The 13,132-nt window shown below is 36.4% G+C and overlaps 1 pseudogene across 2 annotated transcripts; it reads right to left on the reverse strand.

The window, feature by feature from the left end:
- Positions 1–10,307: 10,307 nt before the first annotated feature.
- LOC149562407 (protein ELF4-LIKE 3 pseudogene) lies at positions 10,308–12,860 on the reverse strand (annotated as a pseudogene). Of its 2 annotated transcripts, XR_016363939.1 has the most exons (4): positions 12,512–12,860; positions 12,027–12,302; positions 11,809–11,884; positions 10,308–11,002 (listed from the first exon to the last, which is right to left on the reverse strand). The product of XR_016363939.1 is annotated as a protein ELF4-LIKE 3 pseudogene, transcript variant X2 (transcript). The 2 variants fall into 2 exon arrangements; XR_016363938.1 differs by lacking the exon at positions 12,512–12,860 and having other exon boundaries at positions 12,027–12,482.
- Between the last annotated feature and the right edge of the window lie 272 nt (positions 12,861–13,132).

A 13,132-nucleotide genomic window follows, 5' to 3' on the forward strand; every position in this document is an offset into this window, starting at 1 on the left:
GGATCGGGGCCCTAAGAGGCTGCCTGGAGTAACCCATTGTAAGTTGTTTTAATAAGTGAAAACATTTACACTAAATAAGGGAAAATGAACCTAATAAGATAATTGTATGTTCTCTCCCATGCCTTGAGTGCTAGTATAGACTAGGATGGGGTAGAGAGAACGCTTGGTTACGACCTTGCATTCCATGGTATGCCTCGTCAGTACGAGAGGATACTAGTGGCCGCAGGGATCAGTAGGGACCCGGGATTCCTAAGGGATTGCTCGGGTAACTTCTACGTGACTTTTGCGATGACACTTTCCTGCTTGCATATTAGGTTTCCTACGTGTCTTGTGGTACCTCTGGGATTTAGATGTCGATCTTTTTAGGAACCCTTGAGTTAGCATACTTATAGGTTTTCCTGGACTTAGAGAGTATTTATGATTATAGGTTTTGTTATCCTATTTGGGACTTGAGACTATCTCCTCAGCGCGGTGGGAGTGGACCATTTAGGTTCCACGCGGTCGGGTGGTAGTGCTTTTTACTCTTACTATTGAGATCCGTTCAGTGGTCACCATGGCTGGAGTGTTCGTGATTGGCATTTACCTTCACTATGTTCTTGGATTATTATGATGGATGGGTAGATTTTATGATAGATGTTTTATCATTATGGATGTATGGATGTATCATGTATGGTGAATAGTTTTGTATATATCTTTACTGTACTTTATATCATGGATTCATGGAGGTTGATGTATTTCTATTATTACATATGTATATTCTTTTAAGCCTTTCATACCCTGTGACTTGTATAGTGGATGATTGAGCATTCCGAATTAGTTTGCCGAGAGGCATTAGGATCAAATGTATATTATGGACATGGGACTTTCTGATTATTCTTTCATATGTATGTGATAGTTGTTAGACTTAGATTTAATTAAATTTAAACGTGACTCAACGTCTTGGGATCTTTAAGAAATGTAACTTGCAATGTATGGTTGTCGATGATTACATGTTATTGCTTCCGCTACTATGTGTTTGATGTGTATGTTATACATTCTTACTTTAAAAAAAAAAAATGTTTAGCAAACTTAGTGAAACTTTAGGTTAATTCTTTTGGATCCCTTGGCGGGGCGTTACATTTTATTGTGAAAAAACCTTAGTCAAAGAGAAAACCCACAATGAGAATTGATACCCATAAGTATTTTGCATTTTTTTGAAATGTGTTTGATTAAGAGCTTAACCCTTTAAGGAGCATATAATAATGTATGGTTGAAAACACACCCTATTAGGAGTCACTTGGTTAGGATTTGCTTCTAGCCCTAATAGGAGCTTTACTTGTTAGGAGTAAACTTGTTGAAGAATTTCTAAATCAAATTAATGAGCCACCCTGTTAAAGGAATCAACTTCAAATCTTGCTAAAGATCCTTCCCGCCCTGTTTTGATTTGATTAAGTAAAAATAGGTTTTGAAAGGACCCGAAACCTTACAAAAGGACAAGAAAGATATAACAATGAGAATCTTAAAACAACTGTGGAGAACCACCCGAAAAACTAGAGGGACACACTAAGGTTCCCAACAAGAGGGAAAATAGCCCAAGAGACCACAAACCATCAAAATTTACATTTTGGTCCATTCTTTTGAGAACATAAAAACATATCAAATGAAGGTTTGGAGGATTTGCCTTTTTTTTTTCCTTTAATTGAAGTCCAACCATCCTCCACCTTCCCCGCAACTTTTTGCCAATCCCCACTAACCCCCAAAACCCCCGCAATAGAAGAACCAACAACAGTGTTCTGGACAAGGCCAACGTTACAAGGAATAGCAACACAATTATGACTCAAAGCTGCCAAAGGGACCAAAACAACAGAGTCAACAACAGGATACGGATCAACAACAACATTTTGAGTCAAAATCATCATAGGGACAACATGCGAATCATCAGACACATCAACAAAATTCTCATCCAAAGTGAGATGAATATGAGAAGAGCTATCCAACCCATCCACATTTGAAGCAACTTTCTTAACTATATAGTGATCATCTGAATCCCCTAACCACCAAGAAGGTGATTTCTTCGATCTAACCTTATCAGAGGAGCATCGAGTAGCGAGATGGTCAATTTTATGACATTTCCTACATCTGAAGGGAACACCTTCATAATCAAGAAGCTAAGTCCAAGAGCCACTTGAAGAAGCCAACTTCAACATAACAGGGAGCCCCTCAGAGATATCCATCTCCACAAGGATGTGAGCATAAGTTGTCCTATAGACATTAGAGGAGACTGAATCAACCAATAAGAAATCCCCAAGGGCTTTCCCCACAACCTCCAAGACTGAGTCTTGCCAAAAGTGAAAGGGAAGATTCGACAACCTAACCCAAAGAGGAATCTTATTAAAGGACTCAATAGTCAAATTAAATATTGGATACCAAGGTTTGGCCATTAGGGGGAACCTTTCCTACCAAGAGAAACCATGGGACAGAATGGAATTCGTGTCATCAACATTAGCAAATTTTACAATAAAAAAACCCCTTGCCACAAGGTAAATCTGAACTAAATCCGAAATGATTGGTTCCCAAAATTTGGAAATCCAAGCATGCAAATCCAAGAGGGCCAACAACCCCTAAACCAAAAAATAGCAACAATGGCAGAGAAATCATCCACATATGTATTGATTTCATCAACAATGTCTGATTCAAGATTAAGCGCTATCAGATTACTTACAGGAACAGGCACAGCCGCATGACTAACCATAGTCAGATGAGACCGCTTCCTTAGAACTGAAGCATTAATACTTGCTTCAAAAGCAACCACATCTGCATAAGAGATAGCAAATTGACACACAGCAACCCGAGACACATTAAGAAAGGTATCCACAACTGGAACAATAGTTTCAAGTCCTGCAAGAACGATCTTAGTCACAACAGGAAGGGGCACAGGATTCACCTGGATGAGGAAGCCACATGAGTAGATGCGGCTGAGAGCCAAACCGCAACAGATGCAGCCTCGACACCGCAGACATCCTCCACACTAATGTAGGCTAGGGAGCAATGAGCGGGAGTGGAAGTTTGAAACGCACAGGCGGGAGTCCTTCTCACCCTACTAAAAATGACCTTGTTAGAGGGTTTAAATTTGTTAGCCTGATCAAATTAACCAAGTGAAATGATCTGGGAGCAACACTTCACATTTGCTTGTACAACTCCTTTTCAATTCACTATCTCCTTCCTCTTCTAACTAGTCAACTATCAACCTAATCGTACACCTCTTGTTCACTTCCTCTTCCGCTCACCTACACCCAATAACTCTTTGTCATATTCATATACTTTACATCGTTAAGTAACCCTAAGCGTGTAACCCATGGAAATCTAAAGATGCTTGACCAAAACATGTTACACAACCCTAATCCACCATCATCCTTCACCACACTATCAACATCTTCAATCATATATCGATCTAACATCATACATATGTTCTTTTCAATTTTTCTAATGAATAAACATAGTCTCAAGAAATTTCATCACCTTCTCCAATGTATAATAGATCATTTGAATTTCATTGCTTCCATATCAAAAGATCTACCAAAACTGATCTACATGTCACCAGTTCATGATCAACCTTAACATTCAACTTGTCCTTCCTTTTGCTTTCCGATCTCTATTCAATTAATCCAAAATGTACCTTCCTATAAACCAAATTATCTATAACTTTGACATTGATTCACCAACATAGTAATTATTCATAGATCTCGAGTTTCATCTCTTGAAACAACACAAATTTGATAAACCAATCAAATTATTCATTAACTATCATGAACTAACAAACTTGATAAGATTGTTTCACTTCAATTCTTCATAACTCACTCTAATCTTATGTGCAATACATGAAATTACAAACATAGCAGCTAGAGACAAATTTGAGTGTCCCATACCAATCATGCACACTAACTCCTCATACAAATCAACTACACATTTGGTTTCTCACTTGCATGGTAAGTTATGTTCTTCTTGATAAAATAGTTCAACATACATTATCAAGTTGACATCAATGACAACACACTAATTGATTCAATCATCACCAAACATGTCCTTCAAAATATCATACACCCTCATAACAACTCTTGAAGACATTCACATCAATTATGCCAACATGCATCCCCAAGAATTATATAAATAGTTGCTTTTCTGGAAATGCTGCTAGAGAAAAATTTATTATTTAATTGACTCTTGTAAGAACACCTAATAACCAATTAGTGAGGGTTGTTGGAACCTAATTTATCTTAGTCCTTGATTGAGATTTAATTTCAGCAGTTGGTTTTCTAACTAATAGAGTATAAAATGAGATCATTGAGCATTTGGAGAACGCATACTTGAGAAGCATTTGTAATGTAAGCAAATGAATTTGTAATATTAGCAAATAGTATTGCAATAGAGCAAGGGAACGATGATAGTGGCAAAGTTGAATTTCAATAGAAAAAGTTGAGAGGAGAATCTCTCAAGGAGGATATTGTCGAAGCTCTACCAATAAGAAGCAAGCAATATGTGTATCTCTTAATTTAATTAAATTTAATATAATTCCTCATTTGTAATATTAGTTTCCTCTTAGAAGATTTTCTAAAAACAATTTGTCCAAATATATTATGTTCATTATGTTTACAAATTTCATTCAGTATTTTTATTTTTGAAATTACAGTTATATTATTATTCAATATATGTTGTGATTTTATGTTTGACAGTCAAATAATTTATATACAATAACAAATTAATAATCAATAATTACAATAAAATTTTACACTGAAACCACCCTCTGACTTCATGATCATAACTTCCATTCGATAACAGAAATTACTTTATGTTGACGAGAAAACTGGTCCGTTCAAAAACTCACCTTGTTGATTTCTTCCAAGCATGCTTGAATTGGGATGAGATTTGAAGAATATATCAGAAAAAACAAGGTTTCCATGCATGACTTTGTAAATGTCAAATTAAATAGCTATTTAAGCATCTAATCGACTCCACCACTTGGATTGAAAAGAGTCGTACACATCATCTAATCAACATCATCTGACTAGCTCAATGCCACTCGAGAATTTCGCCCCCACAAAAATCCAGAAGCTATGGCTAGAGTGTGAGTGGGGCATTTGAAGAATTCCTCGACTTTCTAGAACAGAAGCCCGTTAATTCGGTTAAGTGGCCTCGTAACTAATGTACTCGAGGTAATAATTGAGCCACTTCAATTTCAATTATCCTTTTTCATGTGGACTTGGACTAAACAAACGCCAACTGCAACTGAAGGGAAGCAAATTCCTACGGCAATCATCTGATATAGAGAATCTGTTTCCTCGGTATAGCTAGTAACAAGAAAAACTTAAGGCAAAACCCTTGAGAAGTTCCAAATGTTGGTAGGTTTTCAAGGTTGCATACTTGTGATGTTCTTATGGAAGTAGATGGGGACACTGGTTGATCATGATACAGTTTTTATATTTCTACCCTCACGCAACATATGCGTATCCAGTCTTAGCCTAGCTTGCTCGGAGTCCTGGATTTCCTCCATATACTTTCCTTCTTTTCTTTTCCCTCACCAATTCTTTCCGACTCTTGGGCATGTATTGTATTAGAGAATAGCACCTGTTTATAAATCCTCCAGTTGTTCAAGGCAGTGCCAGTAATATTTGCTCGCTTCCTATCATTCTCATCCAACATCCTCTACCATTCTCGTATAACTAAGATGCTGGCTTTCCTTTTCGGATGGGGGCATATGAGAAACCCTTTTCAAGTTGTAAAAATTAAAAACTCCCTCCTACCAGACTTATCTAGAAGAGAAGATTGAGTCTATTTCACTGCAAAATTGAGTCTATTTCACTGCAAAATCTAATCATGGCCAACAGCCAGCAAAATTAGAGAAAATCATCAAAGATCCCTACCTTGTAAAGAGAATAAGCAAAAATTACAGTGAGTTGAGGAGAAAAAGAGCTTCAGATGGAGTAGAAAACTTTGAAATCTGATACAGCGTGCCTCTGGGAGCGAGGAGAGCATTCCTGGAAAATAAACTGAAATAAAAATTTAAGTGACTATTTTAAAATGGCATTTGAGGCAAAGTGGCTACCTAGTGTTGATAACCGAAACCTGAAAACACAGTTGTCCTACTCCCTAGACCCAGAAATCTTGTAAAGTTCCATCATTGCTTTACCCCTGAGTGTCCCACTTAATGAAGCTAAGTACACAAAGTTCAGTGTTATAAGATAGGAAATGGCTCCTGAAACTGTGTATCGCCACTAGTTGAACTATTTCTGGCTTGCTGGTTCAACACAAGGAATGAACAAATTTTGGATGCACAACATCACGTAAAATCTACTGATTGACCAAGATGGGTATCCTCCTTTTTGAACACCTTCAATAATGGTTTTTGACTTCCCCTCAATGGCAATGATTTTCCAACTCATCGATGCTTAAGTGGACTGATTTAAAGGTTTAGATTCTTCAATGTTTGGCATCGAGATGAGAGTCCGAAGTGCTGTTGTGTACAAACCTCTGGATCAAAAGCACAAGACCTTACTTATTCAAGAAGAGCTCCTTCTGAAATGTTGTCACTTGTTACAACTTATATCACAATGACCAGGCTAACCTTTAGCAACACTAGAAAACTTGCAATTAACTTTGCCAGGCCCAGAACGACATTCTTAATTTCTTAGGAATCCTACACACAATCCCTTATACCCCATTAGAGAGACAATAAAAAAATTAGTTAAGAGGTGTCCCTAGAAAATTTCCTAAAGTGAATGTGTTATAAAATTCCCAAGCACTGGGAGGAGCAACGAAATTCCAATCAAATCCAACATAATACAATATCCATGTCTTACATAGATGGAAAATATATTTGCAATTAGGAGAGACTTGAATCTGATAAGGAGAAGCTCAAGGCCTCAACCGGGGCCAGGGCAATGTATGTACATGTGAGTCAAATAAAGTTAAACTTTATTGTGTAAAAGAAAGGGCTGGAACATGATAGTGAGATGCCCGAAGCCTTCTACCAAAGCCATCACCAGGGGTAGAACAGCATTGAAGAATTGCCTACTTTATTATATTAGAGCTAGGTTTACGCTAGCATTGTCTTTGCTATACGACGCCAATGATAGGATAGGTGATATGAACAAGGTAACCATTTAAAAGGAGGCTATTTTATTATTACCGAAAAGGATGTTTTCTTTCTTGATTGTTACTTATGCAATGCATGCTTTGCACTCTCTTCAGTCGGAACTGTATCATCTGCAACGAGGAATTATGTTCACTGGAATCAAAATTTTCGTTTCTATCCATGCTTGGAGAGAACTTAGGAAGCCAATATTATGCACCATGAATTTCTGCATCAGACTTAATTACCCTTCTATATGTGCAAGTAATATTATGCACTATGAATTTCTGCAGCAGACTTAATTACCCTTCTATATGTGCAAGTTTAGATTGTGATTCTCTGATACTGATTAATATCCAAACTCTCAATGTCCCGTATTAATCAAAACATTCTGGAGATAATAATTGTTCCTTTAAGTTGAATGGAAAAGAAAAATACTTAGCTTGCCAACTAAAAATTGAGATACAGTTTGTAAAAACGCCACTAATTCCACCTATATCTCACACTTGGTATCGAAGTTCCACAGAATCTTGACTTTTGAGAAATATATTTCGTGGTTTAGAATATTTTCTAAAGGTAATGTGGTCTCACTCTTTAGTTCCTCTTTCTTATTCTTCGCTGAAATTACAGATGGAAAAATGGAGACAGCCATTAGAAATCCATAATGAGCATATACTTAGAAACGTCAAACCACCAAACTATAACCCCTCCTCATCAGACTAATTGTAACTATTAACTACCGAACAACCTAAAGATACTTTCTCCTGATACACTTTGAAGAACTTATTGGCCATAAATGTTAATGACTGACTTGTGTCTAAAAAGTATACATTACTTTTTTATCTTTTAATTTTAGAAGTTCTTAGAAGTGGCACAAGTACCGCAACAAAACCCATGTTTTGCTCCTTAACAGGTATTTGAGAGATATCTATAATTTTTTATACTACACTGGCAACCATTGTTCCTAATATGGCAGCTTTAACCATTGTTCCTAATATTTGCAAAGCATCAGATGTAATTCGAGGTATAAGTTCTAATGGAATGTATTTATAATACTACTTTACCAACGACTAATTCAGAGAACAAATGAATTGTAATTCGCATTTGTCACACATTTTTCAAAATATACATATATCCACCCAGGGCACGATCCTCATCTCTTATGATGTCCTTGGTTCTAAATCGAAGAGGTTTCAGGCAAATGTGGACCTGTATTGGGTTCCTAAATCTATTTCGTGGTGGCCTTCGCTGGTTGGTAGCTCGCAGGCTTCGTGCCTCACTGGACTGCCTCGCAGGTCTGAACCCTCCATCAAAAAAAAAAAACACATACATTTTACTTCTGTGAGTGAAATGCATTTCATTTGTTTCATTTTTCAGTTAGTTGTATTTTACTTTGAAGTAGAATATATTTCCTTGTGACTGATAATAAATAAATCACAAAAGGTGCATCACTTTTTAACATTCAGGTTTTGCTATTAATGTGCTAGACTCTACTTTTATTATGTTGCAAGATTCTACTTTTAGTACCATTGTTACTCTGAATTTTACGTCTTTTATTTTTGATAGAAGCAAACTGTAGGTTGCTGTTTGTGTACTGAAAAGATTCTAGTGCTATTAATATGCTCGAGTTGTTTGTTAGCCCAGCACCCTCTTGCTTCTTTTAATGATAAAAAAACATTGTAAGTTTTGCTGCTGTTACCATGTATAACATGCACCAAGGATATCACAAGCAATAGATATTGTACTGGAAACAGAAAAATCTCTTAGAGAATAGGTGTAAGAGTGGTACACATTTCGTTCCTTCGGATAAAGTGGGTTTTGTTGCACAATTCAAATGATAAATGGCAAAGGGCCAGCTATTTGTACAAGAAACCCTGGTTCCCATTGCCTAAGCATAACAAAAAGAGGCCCAGATGAAAATAGAAGTGCAAACATGACAAAACACCTCTTCTAAAAATAATACCAAAACACAGAAAATGTCCAGGTTGCTAGGACTCCCTCCAGATTTAGAACTAATCAATAAGTGCTTAGTAATTGCAATTTATTTTGCATAATATAAATCAAATGGAAAGTGGAAAAATGTCTCTCTTTTGCATTTTGATGATAGATCGTGTAGTGTGATCCAAAACATTGATGTAAAAAATTACTACACAATCGAACCTGAAAAAAAAAAAATACATTCATATGAATTATGAAACTCTGATAACATTGAAGTGAAAACTCTAAAAAGTACCCCATCTTCCGGTCCATATTCTGTGAAATGCATATAAAGAGCACGACAAACGAAAGATAAATCATAATACATATTATATTATTAAAGAAGAAAACAACCAGACGTGAATCCATATTCAAAAATGCAATTTTACATGCAATGAATCTCAATTGAAGCCAATTAATTCCCGAGTGTTAAAAGGAGTAACAAACACAGTATTAAGGAAAACAAACATAGTATTAACGAATTAAAAAAAATGAGGTTAACATATAAACAGAACTTAAGAACAAAAGATTAGCTAGAGAAATATAGTATATGAATCATTTAGTTAACAAAATGAGGCACATATTTTACCTTTTGTACATCCCATGCATTGGTAGTATGTGCCCTACAATCATTAAACATACAGAAGCTGTTGCAGGTTAAACCAGTGTCACTAAAAGCTGTTCAAAGTTCACTTGTTTGCAAGAAGCATTAGACAATTGAATTGAACCGAACAAATGTTAAATCAACAAAATAATATTAGTGATATTGCTACCAGAATTCAATTTTGTGTAGTTTTTGTGTAAAATCTATTGGTCTGTGATTCATGAACAGTGATTCACAAGAACTCAATCTTACATGAGAATGAATAGAACAGTTGATACGTATTGCATTTAGATGATGTTCACAACGATTGATGCACTTGAGTTGGAGTAGTACTGAGATGGGTAACCTTCCATGAAGGCCTGATGTTTCGCCATTGGGAGCATCGCCTAAATGCAATGAGTGTTTACTGTTCTACCCATTCCTATGAGAGATAAATGCTTATGAACCATAGCTCAATAGATTTCGCTTGTTAACTATACAGTTGAATTCTGGTAGCAATATCAAAATTTGACTTACTGTAAAAGAAATATTTCGTACTTATCAAAATAATAATAATAACCATAAATAAATAAATACAAAACAGCATCATGTGAATGCAAAAATTGATGAGACTACAGAAAGTTTGTCCTGGAACATTCCTGTCTCTATTCATAAAAGTCACAAGAAGTTCAGAAAAATAATTCTAGTGTATCAACAAACCCCTGGAAAGGGATATGACAATCCATTAACACACACACAGCAAATAACTTAAGTTAATTTTCTGCATGTATAGATACAGATTATCTCCTTCAACGCCTTGTATCAGATACTTCTGTAAGCACTCACAAACTTCCTTCACTATAAAACGGTTTTCATGTTGGGAAATTTTGAAGAGATTGGTCTAGACAACTGAGTTGAAGCAAATCAGAGGAACTGGCTAATGAGAACTCTATAATCCTAAACAGGACGGTTTCTCTTCTGTCCGGAAGCAACTCCGGGATTCCTATCAGAACTTGAAGTCCCGGCTGAATCTCCTTCTGATGATGTTTCGATGTCCTTTACAAATGTGCTCGAGAGACCAGCATACAGGTCAACTACTCTTCCAATATTGTTGTTAAGTTCTCGTATCATGCCCACATTCCGGGTTAGATTATCTGGGACCTTGGACTCTTGGTTCTGATTGATCTCATTAATCAGTAAACGATTCTGATCTAAAATATTCTGTACCTGAGAGAAACTTTTCTGAAAATCTTGCCAGACCTTCCCGTCCGTTTGATTCCCATTTGCAGTTCCAAAAGACACGTTCATCTCCATATCAAGATGCTCCTGGAATGAATCTGAACCAACATAACGAGAATAAGTATAGGCTAAATCAGAATGTCAGCATACACAGAAAATGGTGTAAGGGGGTCAATCCCAGAGCCTGAAACTCAGAAATTAATTATTTGAAAGTCTAGAAATGACCAAAGTAGGTCGATGTGATAAATGTAGCGCAGTTTACAATAGCTTATCAAGGATATTAAAGGAAATTTGAACACCTAAAATAAAGCAAGTGCTATGTAACACATACCAGACAGAAAACCACCCATCTCACATGGATAAGCAGTTTTGTGTATTGTGGATTATGACATATATTTGGACTCACTCCCCTGAATCAATACATCCAACCTATCATTGGTGAAGTTTACCAAGTGATAAAAAACGATCTCTGTGCAGAACAACAAATAATGGCATCCAATGATTTGTTTCTCAGATCTTCCCGTTCTCCCAAAGTGAGACATTCTGTGACCTTTTAGACTCTCAGAAACAGCACAATACAGAATGGCCTGCTGTATTGTTTGCAATTGTTTCTACTCAATACAATATGAAATGGTCTACAGCTCCTAAATATTGACCTAAAACAACAGAACACTGCTCCTGAAAAATCACTGAAAGACATAAAGCTAAAAAAATTACTCTACAACTCTAAAGTATTCCTAAACTCAACAAACTGGTAAAATCCACCGGTAACACAGAACAATCTCAATCGTTCAAATTTGGAAAAATTGCATACAAACAGAAGGAAGCCGATTTAGGGAACCAAATATTGGTGGTTTTGCCAAGATGGCACTGAAAATTCTGACCATGAGAATAAAAAACCTACCCTTTTGTTCCGGATTTGATACACTCTTCCAGATTACTCTCGAACTCTTGTGATCTTCCACAGGTCAAACTGCATCCTGATCAATGTTTCAACCATTGAAAACAACAAAACAACCTTCACATCGTCAGAGAAAAATTCCGCAGATAACAAAAACCAACATATCACAATATTCCATGAAAAACATCAATTTGCAGGAGAAATTTTTAGGTGGGTTTTACCTCGGAGTGGACAGGAAGCGAAAGAGCATTCTGCAGAAACTAAACGTAGACAATATGTGATCCCAAATTCTCCGTATCCCCCGGGTCAAAACCAGCAGATCAGAGAAACAAACTGAACAGATAATTGATTATTTTTTCCAACAATTCAGAAAATAACTCAGTGGTTACTATGTCGGTTCAGATCAAACAATTTGATTGGCCGGTGGGCTCTTTAACCTGCTATAAATGGGAACTGGGAGCTTCTGATTCGCTTTTCTCGCCCTTTCTGAAGAATGACTGCAGAGCATTAACACAGTAAATGGTGAAGATGCAGAGGATTCGAAGGCAAACGGCTAAAACTAATCATGAAAGTGCACGTGGCAATGGTCAGTCAGAGAATCCATCTTCACGCCTGAGGCATGATGGCATCAATACCGCCCGAGGAATATGATTTCAACCATGGTTAGGTCCAGGTATAAATTATAATTAAGAGATGCGGGATTTACCTGTTAATAAAGTGCGTGATCTGATTTTGTTGGACTTATCAAATGGGAGATGCAGATTTGGAGTGAGATATAGATCGGAGTAGGTGGAATACTCCAGCCTTTCACATCAATCTAAATATCTTGTAAAGTTTGAAAAAGAGGTATCTATTTTAATTAAATACTGCGTACCGTATTGCTTTATCTAGGGTTTCGGTAACGATTCTTTATTTTTTAACCTCGCCACAGGTAGAATACATGATAGAGATAAATATCTGCCTCGAACAAATTGCAGAAGCAGACAATTGCATCATTGAAAAAATCGAGCCCGCTTGGTTGTCCACTGTACGATTGTGCGCGTCTGTTTTCGAACAAAATTCCCATTTCTTTCGTCCAATTTCCTAAGATTACAAAAGCAAGATTGATGGAGAGATAAAACAAACCTGGATGGTTTGTTATTAAGGAATTTATTTTATTTTATGCAGGTAGAAGATAAGGTTTATTCGTTTTTGGTGTTATATTGGAAACAATTATTGTTAAAATCATTTTTTTTAAATATCAATTAATATTGATTTCCTGTCATGGCATGAATTATGATATGATGTTAACTTGACCAATCAAATCAAAGAATTTAAAAGTTTATAT

This window comes from Cupressus sempervirens, chromosome 4 (genome assembly GCF_028749045.1).
Source record: "Cupressus sempervirens isolate cs-2001-9-10 chromosome 4, ASM2874904v1, whole genome shotgun sequence".
NCBI lineage: Eukaryota > Viridiplantae > Streptophyta > Pinopsida > Cupressales > Cupressaceae > Cupressus > Cupressus sempervirens.